Source organism: Struthio camelus, chromosome 2 (genome assembly GCF_040807025.1).
Source record: "Struthio camelus isolate bStrCam1 chromosome 2, bStrCam1.hap1, whole genome shotgun sequence".
Lineage (NCBI taxonomy): Eukaryota > Metazoa > Chordata > Aves > Struthioniformes > Struthionidae > Struthio > Struthio camelus.
The window spans coordinates 125906831-125932423 of record NC_090943.1 but is presented as its reverse complement, the minus strand read 5'-3'; the positions used below and the strand labels follow the sequence as shown (position 1 = coordinate 125932423).

At 40.8% G+C, this 25593-nt stretch overlaps 1 long non-coding RNA gene across 1 annotated transcript; it reads left to right on the top strand.

The window, feature by feature from the left end:
- Positions 1-2720: 2720 nt before the first annotated feature.
- On the top strand, positions 2721-17139 carry LOC138066021 (uncharacterized). Its single transcript, XR_011139162.1, has 6 exons — positions 2721-2780; positions 7004-7219; positions 8820-8948; positions 14881-14953; positions 16307-16371; positions 16834-17139. It is a non-coding gene; the product is annotated as an uncharacterized lncRNA (long non-coding RNA).
- The last annotated feature ends 8454 nt before the right edge of the window (positions 17140-25593 follow it).

Genomic DNA, 25593 nt, shown 5'->3' with positions numbered 1-25593 from the left:
GTTTGAAATATTTTCCAAACACTCTCATTATATAGAGTGTGAACACTCTCACTCCCTTTTGGCTTCTGTATTTCAGCAATAGCGCTGCTCAGAAGAGAGTCTGTGCCCACATATACAAAATAAAGTTCTCAGAGTCCAGTTTGTGCATGGATAGGCAGTTCAGTCTGGGTAGCTTTACAGAAAGTGGGACAACGTTTCCAGAAAGCCAGTCTTTTTAAATAAATGGATAAATAGACTCCAACAAAAATATTTAGCATTTTCTTGTAGTGTTTATGCAACCTGACCTCTCATAGGTGATCTCAAAGCTCTGGCAAATACTTAGGGCTAAATTAAATGAATTCAGTGTAACTAAGTTGATTGGAACCGTCTGAAAAGCCTGACCATTAACTGCTTCCATCAAGAAATTATAACTGCGTTGTGACGTGAGGCAAAAGCTGTTATCAAAAGATGAATCATTTTGAAATGAAAGATTAAATTAAAATTTTAGATTTTATTAAAATATAGTGGCCAAATGGTAGATATTAAAAACTCATTTAGCATGTGCCAGCTAAAAAGCAATAAGAGCAACAGTAACACAAAATCACAGATAACACAGTGCAGAAAGACTTCCTAATTTATGATCCTTTTGCTATTATATTTGCTTAAAAATGGCATTCATTCTTTTGACATTAAATATTATTTCAGAAGTGAATATATGAAAATAGATGCCTGCTTCTTTTTTATGGATGACAAAACATTATCTTGCTCTGACTGTGTGTCTCAATTCTTACTTGTTTTCTATAGCTATCTAAGTTCAAGGCATATTTGGCAAACATAAATAGGCTTCCAGTTATCCAAAAGCCCAGGTCTGAATGTAATTCTGCACCCAATAGGAATTGACTGTCAAGTATGCACTGCCATATTTGCTGCTTTCTATAAAGTTATATTTTATTTGGAATGAGAGAAATAAATCTTCAAGAATACTTTTGTGTGTATGAATGAAATCCGTAAACTGAAACTGATTTCCATGATATAGGAAAAAGGAAGTATTATTTGGAAGAGGTAAAATATTTATCTGAGGTGACTGAGTGTGCAGAAAATATTTACCCTGAAAGAATATTCCCAGTTTATTCATGCCTAGATATGCCCCTGCATAAATATTTGGGGCATATCTGCTCGCCTGACTCACTTTTAAAAATCTTTTGAAGGATCTTGTTATCCTCATCCAGAACCCAGACAATACCGGGTCACCTAAGGTCCAAATGTTGCTATTCCCTGTAAAAGTGCAGAAATTAGTTTGTTCATTTGAGCACGTGGCTGAGACACGGTACTCTTAGGGAGAGTTTCAGCACCTTGGCCTGACCCAAAAGCCCCTCCAGTTACTAGACTTCACAGCATTGGGCCTGTTAACACCAGTGGACACAAACGGATCACAGCTATCTGGGCCCTTTGGTGCCCTTTGAGTCAGAATCTGCCTTCTGAGTGTCTTTTGCATAAATTCAGATTTAAATCAGTCTGAACACTAGGAGAGCGACAGCAGTTTCAGCAGATGTTAGCAGCGCTTAGGTACGAGCTGGGTGGCGTCAGCACTCATCCCGGTGAACTCAATTTCGCCATTACAACGCAGCGCATCCAGGTGTCCCTGGGAAGTTCTGCTGGACTCTGCTGTGCCTTGTGGACTTACAATTTGGGTTTCTTTCTTTTCTTAAACAGTTTTTGGTCAGCACTGCTTTGATGATTTCTGCATCACATTCCATTTTGTGGTGTAGACATCCCGGTGTTACCTAATACAAAGAAAACTTGCAAAACAGTGATCATGAAATGCAGACAATGTTATAATCAGATCTTATTAGCAATAAAAACATAATTTGAGTCTAGTCCCATGCATGGTGCCAAACCCAAATAACCCCTTATGCATGCATTTTTATTGTGCGGCATCTTTTGAGTCCTTTGAAGCAACCTGAGATTCACATCCAGATGATTATAACCCATAGGAGTTTAGCTCCGTAGGAGCTAAATCCTCCAAATGCTATGGCCAGGAGGAAACTTCAAAGCAGAACTGTTGGCAGTTTCTGCCTCCTGTGCAAACACAAGGAGTTTGCAATGCCCCGGCCTGTGCTGCAAGGCATGCCTGGGGAGTGGCATCAGCACAGTAGGGAGCACGGTGCGTGCATGTTGGCAAGTGCTTCGCTCCATCAAGCCATAGACACTCCCTCAGGGTCCTCGTGCTCCCAGCAAATATTATCTCAGGGAGTGCAGTAATGCTAATGTGGTTGTGATCAAGTAGAGCTGAGGTGCACAGAGGTGCTACATTTTTTGCGGCATTAAATATAACCCTTTTTCTTTTTTAGGCTGGCAAGAAAAAAAGAGGAACAGAGCAGGTGCTTTTTTTTTTTTCCAAAGTGATGTGCATTCATATTTCACCTTCCTGACAGCCTGTATCTATGCCATAGAGATATCTGTGCTAGTAAAAAAACAGGGCCAGAGCACAGGCTGAAGCACTGGTGTAGGTTTGTCCACACTGTCAAATGGCACAGCGTCGTGGCACACTAGCTGGCACTTTCCCAGACATCATGGTTTGTGGGGGTAGCATGGGCCAGGAGCCGTTCTCAGTTAGCAAACTGGATGTGGGCTCCTAGTTTGGGGAAATAAGAGTGCTGGAGTCTATGAACGCTAACTAGAGATGCAACCCTTGAGATCTATTAAAACAATGCTACCCTGTTTCTTTTCACAGAGATTCTGCCCATGGCTATAAGTAAACTCAGCTTCCTGCTCCATTCATCAGTAGAAGGAACCAACAGGTAAGAAGAAAGAATGAAAAAATCTCTGGTAGTTTTCAGTGCACAAACAGTATGTATCTCACAAAACTATCGTTCATACTTAAATGAGTTTTTAGTGGATTGTCATCTAGAGCAGTTTTTATTGCAAAAAATGATGTCCAAACTGCTAACAGTAGTAACTGCTAATAAGGCAGCCAAGCATTTGCCTGATAGGATGCGTAAATATAACAAAGACTTCTTTAAATGACTGTAAGGTACAATCAAACTGGTGTGATTGGTCATCTGCTAGGAATAAAGACATTGCCATGTTTTGCAGGCCAGTGGACAAGCTATGCTCCTATATGATCCCAGAGAAGCAGTGAAGTTGCAGTATACTGAGCATGTTGTCTCCAGGGAAGTCTGCTTCCTTTAATAAGTTTCACTGACTTGACTATAGGAACATCACCGGCCATGGTGGAGGGAAAGTCTGAGTGCTCTCTAGGGATGTTTCTGGTCAGGCATATGAATTTTACACCAGAGGTACCTTTCTTCCAGGATTTCAATAGCAGATGCTAAGGGCGGAGCAATATGTATGAATGAGACTTCTGCAAAGCAATTGTTTTTTGCAGCCAATAAATTTTCCAGGAAGTAGGAGCATAGGGACACATACTCAATGCCTGAACAAGGCAATTCAAACTATACACCAAAAATACCAACCTAAGGAACAAATAAGGTAAATAGAAGTAGTCACAGACTCGTCAAGGGAATTCAAAATGAGGCAGAGGTGCTGAAATGGCTGGTTTCAGATTTGAGTGTTTCTACTGCTGTCTTGACCTGGATGGTCTCTAAGTCTGGTCTTGGCAGTAGGAAACATGACCAAGCTTAATGCCCTGTCTTCTTTTGGCAGAAGACTACCACTTTTGCAGGTAAAGTACATCCCTATTGCTTTGGGTAGGGATTTCCTTTGGTGGAAATTCCTTTGGCTTCAGCCCTGAATAGGTAAACATGTTCTTTTCTAATAATAACAGTCAACTCACATTTCACTGAAGTTAATGGGCAGGCTTGCTCCACATATTTTTGTGACTTTAAAGTTCTGTAACAAATTAGTCGTATTAGATAAAACTTCACTGAAAGATGGAGGCAAGATACCTTCTAAAATTTTTTCCAAGGTACTTTTGCACTGTTTATTGAAAAGATAATGAAAATTTTCTTGATTTTATTTCACAACTCCTTGTTCTGGAGGAAGCTGAAGGGAAGAAGCGTCCTTTAGCCAGCCTGACTACACAGTCTGGTAGCGTATTAGAGGAGGTGTTTGTACGGAAGTAGAATTTCAGAAACGAAAATGGGTTTGTTAAATTCCTCAGGGAATTTGAAATGTGACGTTCAAAATGTCCTTTTTCAGAATGATGGCTTTCCCATTAAGGTTCATACACTATCTCTGGAATTTAAATAGGAATGTTGTCCCTTATACAGGAAGACAGTACACATTCTCCACGATGAGCTCACTAAGTTCAAGAGAGGCTATTCGAATTCATCCACTGCATGTGGCCTGCATATTTACATCTGCCATGGCCATGGCTTTCTGGTCTATTGTGCTTTGCATATATAACATTTGCAAAAAGTGTGTCAGTGAGACGTGTACACTTCTCACCACATCCATTCAGTGATGATTTTGTAGTGAACAATTGCAACAAAAGGCGAGTTCTTTCTTCAGTACAATTTTGTATTACCTCCTAATTGTATGTTTGCTATACAGCACCACTGTGTTCAGTGCAACTGAGAAGACTGTAGTCTCCATTAACTGTGCAGTATCAGGAAGCTTGCTAAAAAATTAGATGATCTGGAACTGTTCTACTAGGTGAACTTTTCCATAAATTAGAGTGGAGGTGAAGACAAAATGTTAAAAACAAATGTAATGGTAGAACTCCCATTTTACAGATGGATAAAATGCAACATTCACTAATGTCTCATTTACTAATCATTTTGGAGTTTAAAGCTACTGTCCATCTTTACCTTGTAAAAAAAAATGATATGATGGGATTGAGGCTTATAAAATCATCTACGCTCTAGGGAAGATGAAGTCAGAATGATGGTTTTTCTCCCTTCACCTTTTTTCAGAGTTCAAAAGCCTCAGAAAGCTAACGCACAATGACTGAAAAAGAAACAAAAGCTGTGATTTTCAAGCAATCATTAAAATTCATTAAATGGCGGGAGTCATGATCTCAGAAGGCTGTGGAAGCCAGCTATGTAAATTAGTTGACAGAGGATTTAGATGAATTTGGGGTGGGAAGGTCTAGCATCCAGACAATTCAATTTAAGAGGGTACATGCAGTCTGCAGCTAGAGCAGCCCCTCAGTCTTGGAGTGCTGGTGGCTGGAAGGATATAAGAAGGAAAGGGTCACTTGGTATATGCCATACTCTTGTATGCTTTCCTCTGCATCCATATCTGGCTACTACTGGAGACCAGATACCAAATAGACTTTCAATCTGATCCAGTACAGCAGTTCTCGTATTCTTATCTCTGAGTGCTTAGACACAGATTTATTTTAAAGCAACTTAATCTCAAAAGCGCTGTCAAGCAGTTTCTAAATGATTTGAATCATTTCTTTTCACAGTCCTAATAAGGGATGCCAGCGAGCTTTTGCTGTTCAGCATTTGTGAATGTGCTGATACATAATCAGATACTAATCTGTTCCTCCGCTGCTGGAAAGAGAAGTTACAACAAATTCAGTGCTGTCTCATGAGGGAGGGCTGTGAAGATCAGCTGCTTTTTGTTTCCACTTTTCCCTCACAATAGCCTCCTTCACAGACTGGCTGCAGTAGGCAGCAGCACAGCAAGTGAATTTCAAATCACTCTGGGCTTTGTTTGACCTGGCAGTCAATATAAGACAGAGACACAACTGCATTATAACTTCCTTCCCACAGCACAGCATTGTTTGGAAGCTTCCCAAGGAATATTACACCAAGGGCGGCATTCCTAGCCCGGTGGGTATTGGTAGCCCAGAAAATTTGTTCCCTTTTTTTGTTAGTTATAGAACTTCCTATTTTGTACCTAACCCTTTAATCTCTGCTTTCTTCCTAGTATCACCAGTCAGTAAGAACAGAGATATCCTTACAAACACACACACCTGATATAAGAGAACAAAACCATTCCCAAAAGGAACTTCTAAACATTTTCATTGAGTTACTTATTACTTTATAACATTTTAAATGAAAAGGCAGCCACAGTTGTAAGTGTTATATTTGCTTATTTAATATTTTCTTCCTCCTTTCTTCCCCCACCCCCCTTTTTTCCTCAAAAACAATATCTAGTCACATCTTACAAGTAGTGGGACCAATATGAGCACACAGCAACTACACCAGGAATTACTGAGTCTACTGTGAGTTTATATGATCATGTGTTTTAATTAACTTTATATCAGAGAAATCCATGTTCACAGAGGCAAGAGCTCTCTAAAAAAAAGCAACAAAGGCAAGTCCAGGAAACTAATTGTATGCTCAAGGTGAGGCACGTGCTGAAATACTTCAGTACTGCTGAGCTTAAGACTATAAGTTATGACATTGAATCCTAGCTATCAAGGAAGATCAGTTGGGCTAATTCATCAATAATTAGTAGTGTAATTAATCCTGGCTACTACTCAGTTTAGGTATTCTAATCCCCACACAAACCTCTCCTTATCTAAGGCCAGACAGTCTCTGGGCCTGATCCAAAGCCGGCTGAGGACAGTGGGAGTCCTCCCATTGACTTCAGTGGGCTTCTGACAGGGCTGTTTGCTATTATTTATGTATCGGTACTTTTACATTACTTGTCACCACAATATCTGAGCAACTACTAACTCACCATGCAGAGGTGTAATGGAGAACAATTTGTAAAACAGCTAAATGTCACTTTTACGGCTAATGGCTTGGACGCCCGTGCTTGGTGATGACAGGACACTTCCCCCTGGGCAAGGGGCCAGGGTCACTTAGGCAGATCCAAAACACTGTGAAAGGAGGAGGGCAGGAAGAGCGCAGGTCCTGCCCTGGCTAGGCCAAGCTGTCAAGCCACTCCGGAAATGGCTTTCGATTCGGGCCCCCCTTATCGAGGATTTCTATGCGGATGTCCAGCTTTAACGTCCAACCTGGAGAACAAGTCCTGAGAGAGCGGGTGGTTGGCTCATTGGCTTCCTTTGCTTTCCAGAGCTACACGCTTCCACCCCACCCTGTGCAAAATACAGTTTGAAAAGGAAAATGGGTTCATTATATCCCCTGTGTCCTTGTTTCAGATTTCCTTGCTGTTCCCTGGCCAGGGTGGTGCCGTAGCTGTTGGCAGCGCTCCAGGCTCGCACCAGGCGCAGTGACTCGCAATACCTTGTAAAATAGGTTTGGCAGAGCACAGGAAAATTGCTTACTGCCATTTCCCTACCTCTGCTCCTGGCTGGATATGCGCAGGGAGCACAAGATGGTGCTGCTCTCCAGATACGCGTCAGCGCCCCGCTCGGGTGAGTACCCTGCAGAGCTGGCTGCAGGACGTGGGTGACGTTCCCAAGGGGAGCTATCTCTGCTTAAAGCCTTCCCAGGTGTTTTGCACAGATGTGTAGAAACTAGATGCTCACTACTCACCGAAAAGCCGTAATTATTCTGCAACACTGCAGGGCAGAGTAGGACGGGAGATGGGAAGTACCTTTTCCAAACTGAAACGTTACTTGAAACTTCTTTATGGAAGACCGAAAATGTGTATGAGAAGTACAGATCTTCTGCCTAGGTAAAATTTATTAACCTCTATTTAAACAGAACTTCGAATTAGCGGCCAGGACTACAGAGGTGAAACACATTAAAGGGCACCTCCTGCTTGTGTGCAGTGTTTCCTCACTTTAGAAAGTTGGGGCATATTTACAGTTTCTTTGGGAAGGCAGGTTTCAGAGTCAGGTGTCTGAAGCCAATGCCATCTTCTACCAGCTCTGGCAACACTTCATTGCCCCCTGGAAGTGTGAGTCCTGCCCCGCTACAGCTTTCTTTATGGACAGTTTTTGGGAGCATTTGGGCACGTAGGAGTACACAGTTTTCTAGGAACTAGAGAAAAGGGGAAACTGTGACCTTTGGCATGCTTGAATGCAACATAATGTGATGATTCAGGGCTCTCTCTAATTTTAAAAAGCGATGTCCTGCCTACAGTTCACTTGGCAGCCCTGACAAAACAGAGCGGATATTTCAGTTTTTCCATGTTAACACTGGTTTATTAGCTGGAGACTTCAACTCTGAACAGAAAATGTACTGTAGGGATGCATGTGTGTATGAATTTCAGACCTGTTAGTGCTGCATATCTCAAAGATATCACTGCCACATAATATCTACTAATACATTTTGGGAGATGTGTTGTCTGAAAGAAAGAGTAAAAATAATCCTTCTTTACAAAAAAGTACTGTTTGGCCTAAGGGAAGTGTTTCAGTCAGGAAAACAGTCACTCTAATCGCCTTTCTCCTAATGCCAGTTTGGCGTTACTATTTTTGTAAAGTTCACTACAGTTTTCTCTGACCATAATCTCCACCCTGACACAGGCATGCCAAGAAAATGTCTTTTCAGAGTCAGTCCAGTAAGATCTGGGTCTGCAACACCCATCCCAACTGCACTCAGAGAAATATTTAGAATAACTGTGCTGAAGCTGTGCGCTTAGCTCTGCATCAGCAGTTGCAATTTTAATCAGCGGCTCACAGCCTATCCTTAGAGCTCAAGAATCTTGGTGGTGAATATTACATTTTTCTCACAATCTGTGAAAAGTAGTATTTGTATCGTGCCCTTTCATTAGATTCATGGAAAAGATAACACCTTATCTGCTGCCAGGTAGGCACTGAGCACAAGGGAAAGATATCTGTGCCGCTTCTCTTGTAGATATTGATTCCGGATCGCACTGGGAACTCACCCAGAAAAAAAAGAAACAATATGGTCACGAAAAGCTGCACCATAGCATCTATGTAGTAAGTGGAGGAATTGCGTCTGCAAGGATACTTCCTAATTTCTGAGAGCTTGACTTTGCAGCCAACACCATTCTCTTCACATTTTAAAAGGCCATTTGGATAACCTTAGCACTCGTCTCTTTGTTAGGGCCTAGAGGACTCAAGCCAGAGCAAATGAGCAGCAGATTTTGCACCTGTAGTTTGCCAGCTTGAATCTGACCCAGAGCAGCTGTTCACATCAGAGGCTATTGGGTGGCCTGTGTAGAAGGACAGTGAGGTGAGTGCCATCTTCCCCTTCCCGTATCACTTACTCCAGTGCTGGCCTTTGCATTATCTGCCATGCCTTTCCACAGAGGGCGATAGGGATTAAATGCCTCATTAGGCAAAAGGAGATCAAGCTCCCCCTTATAGGGCAAGGATGACTTAGGTTTGCAGGAAAATACATGGGGAAATTTGTCCTAACTCTGCGTTCTGCCCACACCATGACTAAGAATAGCAATGGCACACCACCAGCAAGAGTAATGACTCGGGAGGTGTTTTTTAAACTGAAGAAAAAACTCAGGATGGTCACCAAGTGTTAGAGATGCATAAAGAAGGTGACCGTAACATTTGACCCTTTTTTTCTGTTAACTGTTTGTCAGTTTTACATATTTCTGAATGCTCTTGTCTACCACAAATTTCTTTCAGAAGCCATTTCAATGCCCTGCTGCCCTTGACCTACATGCAGTGAAATAACAGTGGAAGAATAAAATAAAGCTATGTACTAGTGTTGGACTTCAGACCACCCATGCAGTTTTAAATTTTTAAGAATTATAAACCAAATGCTAAAACTGGTTCCCCTCAAACAGTGTCAGACTCTCTGTACCACATTACAGTTCCTCTGTATTGCGTATTGCAACTGGCAGGGTGCAGGATGAACAGTATATCATAAGACAACCAAAGATTGTGACTCGTTCCAGGTACCTTCTGAACTGAGGCTGAATAGCAAATATTTTAGCTAGATGTTGTCAATTTATTGTCCGGGTCGTGAAGTATCCACATGTTTGATGGCGCATAATGGCTGAGTTCAGTGAGATGCTGAGCTACAAACATTTTCCGAATACTAAAAATTCCCCCCTTCCTCGGCACTATACCAGGATTTCTGCATGGTAATGAGTCATGCCATTAATGTTCAAAAGAGCCAATTCTTAATGAATATAAGTTCCTCTAATCAGCCACCAAGACAAATTCAGCAAAAAATCTGCTTTAATACAGTTTATTGGCTTCAAAGACTTTGTGAGTCCTGTTCAGTTAACTGCATCTTCCCCAAAACAGCTTTAAAGGAAAAGAATAAGTATGACTAGCAGTGGTCCCTGGCTTAGGATGCATGTGACTTTTTAACATAAACCTTAATCCTGGGCAAGGAAGCATTCACATGACTATTTAACACATATTTAAAATGCCAAAAAAGAACATGACTTTGTGAGATCTCTCGTTTACTATTTTCTCTCTCATGTATGGACATAAAACCCAGCATCTTATACATGCAGCTGCTTTGCCTATTCCTCTGGGACACAGTGATCTGTTGGATGGGAAATGAATTGTATAATCTGTGATTTATTTTCTACCAAAATGTTTTTCTTTCTGATTTCATCTAACGTATCCTCCAAGCAGATGTTAAATTGGAGAGTGCAAGCTAGCTTAGATCTTTCCTACATAATCAGCTATAGTGTAATGGAGATAACCATGGATTGTTTAGCATGATGGCTTGCATGAATGCATGCATCAAGTTGATTTTTCTTGTGACCTGCTGATCACAATGCCAAGAGCTTGAAAGGGTAGCAGTGAAGACGAAGGAGCTGTTGGTGCCAGTGGCTCCCATGTAGTGAAGGGACATTGACATTATACACCCGGGGCGTTGTGCATGGAGGCCACCAGCTACCTGCCATGGGGCAGCCAGCCTGGCTAGCCAAGAGGGTGATTTCCTTGGGCGTAAGATGGGAAAAGAGAATTGCACAACAAACAGAAAATTCATAGGTACAGGAGTAGTCTTGCAATCCAGACTGACCCCTTGCTAAAGGGTAGGGTTAATGTATCCACAAAAGCCTGTTTTTACGGTCGGAGCGCCTGTGCCACTTGAAATCAGTTTCTGGTTCAGTGAGCCTTGTGTGGGCCTTTGACACTGTCATACGACCCTCTAACTCAATCTAAGAATTTTTTTTTTTTTAAATCTGGCCTGTCTGTTTGTCGATTCTGTCAGATTTCCCTGTATGTATTGTTTTCAATTCAATTTGACCATATTTTTTAAACTGTGTTTCCTGGGGTAGTGTTAATATCTGAGAACTTCAATTTCATTAATTCCCCCTTCCTCCTCCATAAATTATTATCAAAGAAAACTTGACAGTGTAGTCAGCGGCAATGTAAGGACCAGAAGACAAAAAAAAAAAAGAGGAGTGCAAAGCTGTGTGTTTTAGGACAATATGAAGATGAAACATATCTGGGGCTGGTGATAATAAAAGCACACAAATCTTTAGAAAGTACTGAAATGGCAAGACATAGTTAAGCATTGCTTAGAGCCAAGATTCCTGTGCATGCGTACAATATATTGCAGCCACACTTTAGGAAATCTCATGTCCTGTGTGGCGGCATCATTTCTGTAGTTAACCTGTTCTGTTTCAGGATCTCTACATAAAAGGGAGCTAGCTGCGCTAAAACATCCGGCAGAGAACAATATTCCAGTTTCCTCCAACAACATGTAGTCTCAGATCTCTTTTAAAATAGAGTTTATAAAAATTCCAGTAGACACAGTAGACACAATAAAGTGATAAATTAAAGAAAATAATCAAAAACAAACGAGGAAATGAATTTTTTAGAAAAAAGCTGGGTATGATTGAAGACTGTTTATGCACTTACTTTTTTGGTGCAGAGAAGAAGAAAATATTAATTAGCTGGATAAGGTGGAGCTATGAAGAAACTTCATTAGGCTACCACTAGTGTTGCCCGCTATTAGCAATAGAGTACTATAGAATAGTAGTAGAGTAATAGCAGGTAGTAGCTCTGAGTCTACTAGCTAATATGCAATGCCTCTTGTCTTGATTTCTTCAGCAAGTGATATCAAATATTGGTCAGAAAACTCAGGGATAATTAACTTCTGATACAACAAGTTAAATCTAGCCTCGCCTTCTCCAAAATTGATTTTGATGATCTCTCTCTATCAAGAATTTTCTGTAAAGTATTCCTATTTCTCATGTCCTCAGGGTGTAGCATTCCGAAATATTTCAACAGCAGACCACCACAGTCAAGAGACCAGTAAGTAAGAGAGGCGAGAGATCTTTCCTGAGACTTATCGTAACTGAGTTTGTGAGTGAGTTAGGCTCGGATGGTTTAGCATTGCTTATATCCTGTTATACTGTAGGCCATTCAAGTAAAATAGCTACAGAAATCTGATATAGAGACTCATTTATATAGGCAGAGAAATCCAGAAAAATCCTAAGAACCTTTTTGTTCCTGGTCTGATCATTATCGTAAGTTTTCTTGTGAAAGTTGTCAGCAAACCATAAAATACATACTATCAACACTTCTGCAGACACAAAGAAATCCTATTTTAAAACCAGATGCAAATAATAGTTTATCAAATTTTATTTTTCACTGGCCTCTCTTAACTAAGAAATAAATAGCAGACCACATGCTGTTCTGTTTAACCCATAAGACCAACCTTTTCATTATTAAATCACTGTTCATAATTGCATCTCTAGATTTCCAGATCTGGCTTTTTTTTTTTCTCTCATGAAAGACAATAATCAAAATTCGGTACATGGAAAGCTGTAATTTCAGAAAGTGCAGAAAGTGTCATTGTCGAGCCTTGGGGAAACAAAGGTTTGAAACTGAATGTGCGTGCTGGCACTGTATCAACTGCATAGCATCAATGAGTGAAAGAAATATAGCCAACAAGGACTCTGTCAGCAGAAAATTCAGCAAAGTGATGCAATTCTTACAGCTGGTCCTGTCAAACAAATACTAATACCACAGTGCTGGTGTATGTGAATATACCATAGTACTTTAAAATGTGTGCTGCTAGGAAGAGCAATGAAATGAAGATATCTTTATCTCAGCTGAAAGAAGTAGAGCTGAAATTGAATTGAATATAGTAGATTTCAAAAGGGGAAAAGCTACTGAGGTAAAAAAGACAAATATATATTTTGCCATTTATAGATCTTTTGCTTTAGCTAGCTCCTTGCTTTTTCGAGCCATACGACAAAATATCTCTTCGTCTCCTCTCCCCTCCTTTTGGAGGCTTAGGCTTTCCCTGAAGTGTTACCACGCAGACTTTTGGGAAACAGATGGTCTTAGAAAGTTCTAGCTTCTTCTTATTTTCCTTGTCTGATAAAGTAGGGTTTACTCAGCTTTACTTGTCATTTTTGACATCTTTAAATATCCCCTGGACAAATGGACAAATGGACAAATCCGTTTTAACAAAGACCTTAAAATCCCTGGTTATCCTTTACAACACAGAAATCTCAGATGGCTTATTAGCCCCTCTATTAGCTGTTCAGCTTCACAGAACCATTTTTACGTATTAAAATATGTATTCCTGCAGTAGGCTCTGCTATCAGTAGACCTAGCCAATAGTTTCTTAAAAAGAAAATGGGCCTTTTACAAGTGCCATTTTTGTTGTAATCAATACTTTTTTGACTTTCTTTAATTATTAGTAGCTTAGGGTTCCTTTGATCCTCTCACTGAACCGTATCTTCAAGTATGCCATAGTCTGGACAGAGTGTGACCTCTCCAAATTAATTTTAAGCCACTTTCTTCCAGAAAAGTTTGATAGCAAGGAATCATCTTCTTTGCTATATTCCCTCCCAAGTTCACAGGGCATTATTATATTTTCATATGTATAAGAACCACATTAGAATATCCATTCTCTCAAAAAACCTGCACAAAGTCAAAGGCAAATCCACACAGGAAATCATCACAGTCATTTTTAACAGATACCTGAGAATTATATGGGAAAATTCAGAAGATATGAGGAAATGAAACACTGAGTCCTACCCAAATGAAATGCCCTTAGTCAGATATACCCAAATTTTCAGCTATGGAGCCTGTGAGATGGGAAGCCCGAGACAAGGAGCAACCCACAGCCAACAACAGAGTGCAGAAGAAAAGAAAAGGGCTTAGCTACCTAGCTTGGACAGAGACAGAGTCTGGCATGAAACTGTAAAGTGAAGTTAATTGGAAAGTGTAAAACAAATGTTGAAAATAAATGTGGTCTTTGTAAGAAGAATGTTCTATCTTTTCTTGTTCAATGAGAACATTTTTAAATAAAACTTTTTTTCTGAGTATTTTCAGTTTAAACAAAAGTGCTTCCTATCAAAGGCAAAAACACTACTGGTTATTATTTTGCTGTTTTCCTATTATAGAAATGCATAGGAGAAAAACAGCAGTAATATGAAAGAATATATAAAAACAAGACCATTTTCCTCTCAGTTTCTGGCACTCTGTATTTTTCCACAATAAAGGAAGGAAAGGAAAAAGAAGAAAAAGTACCCCCTTCTTCTTCTACAAACGATATGTTTGACCATTTTGTGTACATGTTTAGTGTTGGACATAAATAAATGTTTTTATTGCCGTACAGAATAAGTAAAGGTGTGCTGATAAAAAAATAGCTTTTATTTCCTGGCTGTAAACATTCCATAGAGTTATTGTTCCACCATTCATCCATCTTCAGTATCATTCCTAATATGGAAGTAAATAGTATGTGTGTTGGATTTTATATGTTTGAGCTTTCTGTTGCCTGAGGGCTGGATTTCCTGCTATTGTTTGTTATAGGTGGCTATGTATGCTCAGTGACTGTACTGAAAACCAATACTGTCCAAGGTGGTTTTTGGCCCACTGCGTGTAGTGGCCAGACTTCAGAGCATGTCCTCCTGTTTGGATTAGTAGTGGAAAAATAGAAAATACTCTTTTTTTATGGAAAGCCTTTCCTTCCTCTACTTTGAGATCGGTGTCAACTTTTTTTATGTGATTAAGATCAGATTCCCGAAGTAAGCATCTTGGGAGACAGCATGAGCTGACTGAGGTGAAAAACAAGAGCAATGGGCTTTCTGTGTGTTCAAACTCTAAACAAGGCAGTGCATGATAACTTGGCAATGAGTTCTTTGCAAAATAACAGATGCAAAATGATTTTCCCCTGTACATCTTGACACATGGCTCCTGTCACCTGTCTGCCATAGGTGCCATTCACTTGCTGTGACCACATCAGCCTGTTCAAGTTTCCCTCATATGAACGTGACTAGACTTTGCTTGGTGAGTCTTCACTTGTGCAAATGGCAAAGAAAAATGCAGTCTGTCTTGCTGCGGCTGCTCTCGAGTTGAGTCAGGCCAACTCAAGAAGACAACGGAACATCGAATGCCAGAACGTTGTGCTGCTGTGATGGTAGGGAGAGGACACATCCTCTTTCAAAACTACCACGTGTTTCAGTTTTGCTTCTATTTAGCTGCTATGAAGCAAGAAATCAGTGTTCCTAGTGACACGTGTGATGCTAGTTGCTGGTACCACAAGCTCCTCAGAGCAGAAACTATGTGTCAGTACAGGTTAACCCCAAGGGCCCTGGTACAGGCTACTAATTGCAGTGTGCTACTGCATTTGGATTACAAATATTGTGATTGATATGAACATAAATATGACATGAAATAGAGTTTAGGGTCCTGACTTCAGTGTCTTTGGTGTAAACTAGGGCAAAGCTGTATTATTAGGCTGTTAGCCTTTGTTACCAAAGGTAATATGCTTGTATATATGCTTACACACACACACACACACACACAGACACATATATATATATACACACAGGTCAGGCCTGGATTTACTGGAAGGCAGTGGCCCATACCTTCCTCTTGTGCCCTCTGGATCAGCATGCATATCTTGCCCGTGAGATAGGGGAAGGGCCACGCATCAGCCCAGCTCCCCAGCGTGGCAGAGAGACAGGTGTTTTGGAACAAGTGTACCTGTGCACGTGTGGCAAGAGAACAGGGCCCTTAGTTAATCCTATGCAGAGAGCATTTATGTGTCCCTTTTCTTCTATAGGCATGGAAGGCTGAGCAAAAGGTTATTGCCTTGAAGGAAGACTTAATGGAAAGTTAGAAATGGAAAAGATTGCTGGAGAGTATTGTGTTAAGCTGGTTCCATGCACTGCCACTTTACAAAAATACCTGCTTTACACGATAATCTTCCAAGATAACAGATTCATTCACCTGCAGGCAGAAGATTTGATGATAAATAGTTCTATTTTCTTTCTGCTAGCTAACAGTGGGCAAGAAAAAAAATTAACAAATTCAGATAAAGCAACCTTTTCAGTAATGTTCTATTCAATTACTTACCGTCCCGTATTTATTTCCTATTAACAGAGGTGCTAGTCGCATCCAGGAGAGCCAATGTAAATATGATAGGAGAAAAAAAAAAGTCACATATTTAGCATCTTTTACATAGAAGTAGTAGACAAAATTCTAGAAGGAATGAAGACTTGTCTCACTTTCTGTAGACTTACATAAAAGCTATAGGAAAAAAACAAGATCACTTGAATCAATAATGTAGCTTTTATAATAAAACCTTTTGAGTCTTGTTACTTCTCCACAGAATCTTTCTGACTTCACTTTTTTCAGATCCTGTAGGATTTTTATAAGAGCAAACACCAGACAGATGCGGTAAGGAAGCATCAGTCGGAAAGGTAAAGATGTCTAGTGTCATACCCTTGTTATGACTTTAGACTTACCTGTTCCCTGTAACTCATTGCATGGGAGTCAATCACAGGAATTACTGAATTTTAAACGAATGGATTGGTTGGGTTAAATAAGGAAAGCAAAATTATCCTGTCTCACATTCAGATGCCAAAGGGGAGATTCCTGTTTTCCTGTCTTTTGGCCATGTTCTCTCCTCCTCAAGAAATTTCTCAGTTCACAAGATTAAAAAAGCTGTAGACTGTGAATGCATTTTTAGGTTCTGGGAGTACATAAACTCTGTGTGTGTGTGTGTGTGTGCGTGTGCGCGTGTGTGTGTGTGTGTGTGTGTGTGTGTGTGTGTGTGTGTGTGTTATAAAAAGGATGTGTGTGTAAAGGCATGTAAATTACAAAGGAAAATGTCATAGTTTATGCATTATTTCCTTTAATAAGTATCCTCTATTCAAATCCAGATGGTCCTTTGAGAATTTTCTGCTACTGAAGAAAGAGTTCCCTTCCTCTTGGCTGCCGAACATCTTTGCACCACACCTGGGAATGACGCTGGTCACATTCTCTTGTCTCCTGGCTTTGGATCTGAATGTTTCACCACGTTATTATAATGTCGATGTTCAGATCAAGTCCCTAAGGTGATGTTTCTCTTTCCTCTGGAACATGTGTAGCATGCTGTTGTTGAACTCTAACATCCTTTGTATGTTTCAGCCTTTCCCCATCTGTCGAAAATCCTCTCTGCAGGCTTACCACGAAAAGAGGAAGAAGAAAAGAAAGCTATTCAGTAGAGTACTGAGTAATTTCCTGATTTAATAAATAAAACTTAAGAATCTTGTTGCTGTTTTGTGTTACTGTTTTCTGAGTAGAAAAAACACAGTATTTTTAGAAACAAATGAGGAGCAAAGATTCAAACTTAATTTTGCTTCCAGAAATTTGAGCATTTGTCAGATTCATGAGGATCTCCTGGGAGTTCAAACTAGCTTACAGCAATATAGCAGCATATTGTTTCGTTTAGTATGAAGGACCTTTCAGTCCCCCATGTTCCCACACATTTTACAAACACAACAAATGCATACAAGTTACTGGAGAGATGAAGCTACTTTTGAGTTAGGATAGGAAGAGAGTTGGAGAGCAGCCATCAATGCTGCTCAGCTGTTTAGCCCAAGAAGTGAGGCAGGCTGTCAAATCCAAAGAAAACGCAGGAAGCAAGGCAGGCAAAACACACTCAGGCAGCAAAGAACTAAAACAACCAGAGTTGTGAAACATGTCAATATGTGGTCAGGACCACACTTGCACATCTCAGTAGAAGGCAGCAGGTCAGCTTCTCTGTTCATGTAAATAGATTATTTTCAGTCATGTTAACAGAGTCAATCCTATTTATACCAGTAGAGAATTTGGATGTAATTTTAGTGTCACGATGTTTCAGTAGTGCAGAAGAGAGCTTTCACTGTATCACCAAAACAACACGACTCTCCAGCTGGGTGCTCCTTGGAGGTGTATCATCAAAGAAATATCAGCTGTAGTCCTGTTAGCTAGAAGAGTGATGTGTACTGCTAAACCTTCCTCTCAGTAAGCTGTTCCATCAAATATCAGACTACCCTAAAAATAGCCAAATATTCTAGGAAACTGTATTCTGAGCAGCAGAGGGCAAACACATTGTCTAGTCTCTGTTTTTCAACAAAAAGAGCATGTTTGGATGTTAAAGTTTGGATAAGGAAGTCTGGACATTGAAGGCAGGATTTATTTGATCCATGTAGGTCTCTGCAGTATTAATTATATGTAAGTTAATCGTGCAAACTCCCTTACCAGTCAGTGAAGAAAAGCAGGTACTTCTAAGCTGTTATTCATCTCCTAAAGTGAGATAGATAGCAGATAAAATACTTCTGAAAGGTGTCTGTCATTCTCCACTGACTCTATAGGGAGCTATCTCAGATGGAGGGGTCTAAGGTGGGTGAGGTGATACCTCCCTGAGAACAAGACAGATCAGAGGCCAGGATTCAAGAGAGTAATCCCAAATTCAGCAATTTATGTACACCAGTCGAGATTAAGTTATATACATGTTAAAATTCTTTGTTAAATCAAGGTTGACTAAGCAATAGAAATGGAGGAAAAGACATAGCTGAACCACAGGTGTCTTTGAAGGGACATCTGCTAGGGATTGCTGAATCCGGTAGCCCGACAGAGGTGAAGCTTCTGAAGCAGCAAGCCCCCAGCTCCAGCCAGTCGTGAGGCTGAACACGTATTCCCAGTAGGCATATACACAGACACACACGTGCTATATATATATGTCTATATTTGTATAAATATACACACGGCCGGCTGCACAGATCAGCATAGACAAACACTCAGCATTCAGAAAAACACAAACAGGCTTTATCCTGTTCCTCCCTCTGACTGACCAGGATGAAGATCCATTAGTGGGAAATATATACAGACATATATACAATGTGGATTTCCAGTAGCTGGATTTAGATACCGAGTCTACCCAGTAACGGGCCCCTGGATCCCCAGTCCCAGTGACGAGGTGCAGGGCACAACCGGGCAAGCACACCGGCCAGTAACCTGCTTACATGGGACTGGCCCTGCTTATCCCACCCTCTGCCCCCATTGTGCCTCTGCACTCCTTTGTGTGCGTGGAGACAAGCCTTTTTTCGTATACCCTTACAATGTCCTAATAGGGCAAAGAAAAAAGGCACAAGATCATGGACTTATATAAATAAGAAGATACTGGTTGGAGCACACACTGGAAGAAGTTATCTATTTGGCTGGTTCCGTTCAGGCAGAAATATTTGCTTCTGAAAGTTAAGCTAGACGTTTAAATCGCCCTAGAGAATATGAAGTTAGGAGAGGAGGCAGAGATAAACTAGTACAGACCAGGAGCCTGAGGAGAAGTAGATAGGAGCATAGTGTGCTGTGAGCAGTGTGAGCTGCTGCAAGGAACAAGCTTGACCCATGGGCAGAAAGGAGCATAGGTGAGAAAAGAGATGCTTTAGTCCCTCATTTTTTGAAACCATACACCTAAATGCTGTGTAGAGGTTTTAGAAGGAGGGGAGTGATAAAATAGATCACTTTGAATCAAAGATGTTTTTTCTGCAAGTGCCATCTGTTGCAGGCTGCTGGAGGAAACCTTTGCCGAATCCATCGCTCACTGGCCTAGGCATAGACCTTATTCAGGCAGCAGAAATTGTGATTCAGGCAGCAGAAATTGTGCTCACAGCCCGAGTGGGGCACTTCCCAGACATCTGCCGGTAGGAGGTAAAGTACTAAGGCTGCACTGGGTAAGACCTTGTAAGAGGAAGCAAAGCAGCTGTGACCTCTCCCCGTAACAGCCTGCGGCAATGGACAGAGCTGTAGGTGTAACTCCAGCGGCCGAAGAATTCTTCAGAATCCCATTTTTGTTTGAGCTAACTGCCACCTTTCAAGTGAAATGGGAATCAGCCATGCTGGATATTTTTCAGGAATGATTTAGTCCCCCAGCACCGAGGGACAGTTTCCATAAGCAGACGCTGCAGCCAACAGGCACCCAGGAGATACCCAGCAGCGCTTGACAGCAGTGCTGATAACTATGGTTTTGTCTGAGCAACAGGGAACAGTCTCAGCCATTTTCCTTAGCACTTCAACATTTTTTTTTTAAGGTTGATACTATTCATTCTGATAACACAATCTTAAGCCAGAAATGTAAATCATATTCGCGCTGAGCTACTGAATAACAACAGCTGTCAGGGCTTCCCAGGCTGGTTTTAGATGGAGGAGGTGTTGCTGATGCAGAGTTTGAGAATATCTTTCGTCCAACATATGTCTTTAATCTTTGAATGCCAGTCTTTAAATAGAGGGGTCGGGTCACAGGTATCGTATAAGCAATCTCCTCCTTGAGAATCCAGACCCAGTGCTATTACATGGATTTAAGGGAAGAACTCTGACTTGAATAGCACTTTTTTTAGGGGAGTTAAGTAAAAAAAAATCACATGTTTCAACTGTTTTCACAGCCCCCTGTGAATAACCTGAAACATATGTCAAAGAACAAGACAGCAGTTCTTTGCTGATCTTAGAAAAGCTTTGGAAAGACTGTGCTTAATCACCATATGGTGACTCCTTCCATCAGAGTGGAAGTGTGACAAGGGTAGCTTTTTTCTGAAGATGCGGGGTTATCTTTACAAACACTTTAGATTTTTTGAAGTGTTAACAGAAGTCTGACTATTTTGCCAAGCTGGCTGGATTCTTCATAAAATGCTGCATTCAAATTACCCAGATTTAAGATTTTTTTACTCATTTCAGGTTCTCTCTCTCTCTCTCTCTCTCTCTCTCTCTCTCTACCTTTTTTTGTTCTCTCAAACTATTCAACATCCAGCTATTTACTTACCTTCAGAAAAATAACGTCTTTCTGGTGTAAGCAATTTAAGTCTCCTGTTTCATATGACAGATTGGTTAGAAAATATGAGCAGTAGAAGGAAAACAAGAAAGTCTATTCATGCTCTGGGTAATCTACTTCTTTGCTTAGAATTGCTTTTTTTCTTTAAGTGCTGAGTTTTTGACCTATGAGAACAGGTACTTAGGGAGTTGAGGAAAGAGTCTGTGAGCTGTGACTCCCATAATAAGAATTGCAGAGGTTAGCTTCTGCCACATTTTTTCCTGGATACATTCAGTGGCTGGGAAAAGTAGCCACAGGAACTTGGTTCGGTGTGCACCCCCGTATGAGGTTTGTCTTTTTTCAGCAATGTCACATTTTTTGCTCATATTCAGTCTGCGATCCGCTATAAACTCCTGGTGTTTGACCTAGTTCTTGCTTGCTCCCTATCCTGTGTTTGTGCTGCTGCTGATCCTGCCTAGTGCATTTTTTCCTCTTAAATGTCATCCTGACCATTTCAGACTATTTCCTGAGTTTGCTGAGCTCTTCTGAATTCAGATCCTGCCGTCCAGTGTGCTTGCATTTCCCCTCCTCACCTCTATATAGTCTATAAATAACATCCAAGTTATTACTGAAGAGATTGAATAGGCCTGGACCAGCACAAGACCGCTTGATGTAGCCTTCCCTTTTGACAGTGAACCACTGACAATCCAAATATGCTTTTTGCATCAATTTGTACCCCTTCATTGTAGTAGCAGCTTAATCTAGCCTAGATTGTTTATAAAAATGTCTTACAAGTTACAGTCAAGGTCTTACTGAAGCCAACACAGATGACTGCTGCCGCTTGTCTTCTACCCACAAGACCTGTTGTTCTGTTGTAGAAGAAAATGAGATTGTTTTGAAGTGATTTGCTCTTGACCAATTTATAGTGGCCTCCATTCATTCCCTTGCTCTCTTCTGGATTTTTGTAAGTAGCATGATTCCTTTGCAATTTTCTGAGAATGTTGAGCTGGCTGCCCTGTAATTCCTTGGCTTTTCGTTCTATCCCAGTGAAGAGGTGGATGTCTGCTTTCTCTTCAGCATGAGATAGCAGAGCTGTGTCCCTCCCTGTAATTATGTTTATGTGATGGATCTTAATCAGAACTTTGGCTTTAGCAACGGTCTTGCTTTTTGAATTGCATTTTCCAAGCCAGAAGCAATTAAAAAAAAATTTTACATGTGAATAGGAACTATCCACAATATGCGAGCTTTTAAAAGGGACACAAGAAAAAGGAGGGAATGCAATCTTAAAATGATTCCTCTTCCTTGATAGCTGTCTTCAAAAGTCATCATCTCAGACTATAACAATTGCATTTTTATTTCACAACATGCTTTCTGCCCAACTGGAGGCAGAGCCAGTATAAACTGTGATGATGCTCCTTGATTGCACTGAATTCTTCAGAAAGCAGAAATGTCAGGGAGAGACCTAATGTTAGTTCCTGTGCTCTTGGTCAGAGGATTCAGATTCTATCTGGAAAGCGGAGACATTTATACTCCTACCCTTTCATAATCTGACTGCTCTAGCTCTTGTTAGAGATAGAAAGAAGGCATTTGTGCTAGCTAGGTAATTAGAGGCCTTGAATGTTATGGCTTACAGTTTCAAATTACTTTGGATTTTTATTTTTTCACAGTTAGTAAAGAGAAGAAGAAGAAATTAATATTCCTTTGAAATGCCTTTGCCTATACGAATTTATAAGAGTCAGTAAACGATAAAACTCTGAACATATGGGACAAACTATATGGTACAAGATACAAGAAGGTGGAACAAAGCCTTACAAAGCTGTTACCCTCTCTAGGAGATTCTGTACACAAGATGACTCCACATTTACTGTCTCACAGATTTTCGTAACAAATGTCCTGAGTTTCCAAGCAAAACATACATATATATTTTAGCTTTCAGGTCTGGAAATTCATGCTAGGATCTGAAAGACAAATAGCATTATTGTTGCCATGTTCAGTAGTATTAGCGCTATACATTAGCTAGATACAGTAAATATCTGTCCTTTCCAGTAATTACACCTACAGATTTCACAATTAAACCCTAAACTCAGTCAAACTTGATACAGGCTGTGCGTTAGCGGACGTATCACACGGCTCCACTACAGCCTGTTACTGCTGCAGCTTCTACCCTGACATTGGGAGTGTTTATCAGCTTAAAGTACAAGATCAACTCTTATGGTGTTTTTGACCCAATTGCTTGAAGAGGTGCTTATTACAATGTCTTGTCCACAAGGAAGTGTGCCAGGAGGTAGATATGTTCACCTGGAAGTAAATAGAATATACTTTTTCCTCCTTGCACATTTCAGATCACATTATAAGAAATAATATGATCAATAATTTTAATATGACTACTTTTAGTTAGTACTCCATTGAGGAGCTGAAAATATATCCAGCTGTAATCCAGTCACTCCACCCTTCCTAATCCCCAAATCATTGCATTCCTTCTCACTTTAATTTTAAAAACATTCATAACATTTGAGGAAAGTATATTTAAGTATCGTTTCGCTACTTGAGAGGTAAAAAGAGCACAGCCTCCTTTGAAAATATTGTATGAACAGCGTCTGCTTAACATAGTTTCCTCTCTTTGCAGTGTCTTGGGACCTGCATCATTTCTAATGTTGTCGTGCCCTTTAGTCCAAATAACATCACTATATTGTGTTTTCCATCTGCAGTACGATGGCCAATAGCCAATCACAATGTTTCACATTGAAATAGCAAGGATATGCTCTAATTGCCTCCCTAACAAAGAACTTGATTACATCTAAATTCCTAGATTCCTGAAGGCAATGCTTCATGGACTACCCCTTCAGCTCTGCTAACCTTTCACTCCTTTGTATCACGGACATAGACATAACGTCTTTAATTCAAAACAAAAATTAGTGAAGGTAACATCATCTTAAAAGACATAGTTGAGCAATTTCTGTACCATCCAGTGTTTATCAGCACAATAAGTTATTTCTTCCAGAGGAAATATTGCAAGTGGTGACGACGTCTTACGAAGCACAATTCCTTTAATAACACAGCCCCCTCCCCAATCTGCCACATAAGTTAACTTTACGAAAGCATTCAAGAAAAGTTTAAACTTGCTATGTGAGATATCAGTAGGGATAAAGATTTCCTTTCTTGAAAGTCAGTGGCCTCCCTCTCTCCCTCAGCTCTCCATTTTTCCCTTCCCTTCCCTTCCCTTCCCTTCCCTTCCCTTCCCTTCCCTTCCCTTCCTTGCCCTGCCCTTCCCTGAAAAACCCTGGGGTGCGGATAGAGGAGGGAGCAGAGGTACAGCATCACAGATGTAGCTCTATGCCTCCAACAGACACTTTCCATCACAAACAGCCAAATTCTGTCCAGTCCAAGGCAACAGTCGCAGGACTCACGGGCCGGTGGGTACACCTGATTTCAGTGGTCCCTGTGGGAGCAATTGGATTAACGCAGGCTCTCATCGTGCCCTGCTTGCCGCAGGGCTGGGTGATTCTGGCCGCTCTGTAGCAACGAATGCCCCATGTGGGCACTGAAGGCTGGCTCCCACCGCTGAGGCAAACGGTAGGGGAAAGGAGGCCTATCAGAGCCTTGCAACACCCAGAAAAAGTGTGACACCCAGGAGGAGTGTGTGTGATTGCAGCCCTCTAAAATCAGCCAGTTTCTTCATTACCCGGGCGCTAGATCATGCCAGCTGGTTTAAATGAACAGATTTACACGTCAGCATCAGGTTATTAACATTGAATTATATGAGTGCACACGCAAGCCAAGGAAATGGCCAAAAAAACGGCCTTGAGACCTCACAGATGCCCTAAATTTTCCAGGAAACCCCCCCAGGACTGCTTTACAGACACCAGTATCCCAAAGCCCTCAATTTCTGTGCTAGTTTGTACCACCTGCTTTATCGTTTTTGCCTTCAACACTATCAATTCAGTTACACTTTTCCTGTTTCGGAAAGTCCCCAGCTCTCATGACATTTTTAAGTGACCTCTGTATAGAGTGAATGTGCCAAATACTAGCCTCCTAATAGCAAAACTACATTTAGTCAGGAATTTAAAAAGCCCAAAGCAACAATTATTTTAATCCCAAATCTCTAGAAAAAAATGTAACTAAAAATTCCATATAGAGAAGAGAAGGGTGATGGGTTATAGCACACAAAAGGAGAAGACAGTAAATAAATGAATGGGGACTAGGTGAATAGTCCTTTTTCTTTTTCTTTCTTCTGTTCCCAGCTCTGGGAAAAAAAGAAAAAATAGTTCATACCAAAGTGAATATTTGCTTCCTTTTCTTGAGGAAATAAAAAAAATCTGAAGAATGCTGTTTTGTTGGAGAGGCAAATATGCCATTTAACCTCAGTGGAACAGTTTCAGGTTGCTGTAAGAAAAGCCAAGGAAACAAAGAGCTTTCCGCAGCAGCCACTGCTCCTTTCCCCACGACTCAGGAGAGAGAGCAACAAGCTCTGCTTGGCGGGGTACTTGCCGCTTCCATCTTCCAGGAGCCTGGCCAGCGCGGGCTGCTCTGACACCCTCACCGGGACTGTCTTACACTGCAAAGTGAGAGCGTGAAGTAACGACAGAGCAAAAATCCAAACTCATCCGTCAGTTTCAGGCCATCACATACACTGCGGATTCTGAACTGGGGGATATTTATTTTTAATTATGTGCTGTAGACCATTGTTAGGAATCCAGAAAAATAAACGTGAAGAGCTGGAGAGGTTTAATTGCAACAGCAGTTCGTGTCATGTGGCTGGTTTGAGGGAAGCCTGGTGGATGGTCTTGAGTTAAAATCTATGACTACAATCTGTTCACAAAAGATTTTACCATGGGTGTCATTTTTGCCTTGGTGACTCCATTTCTTGCTACAGTTA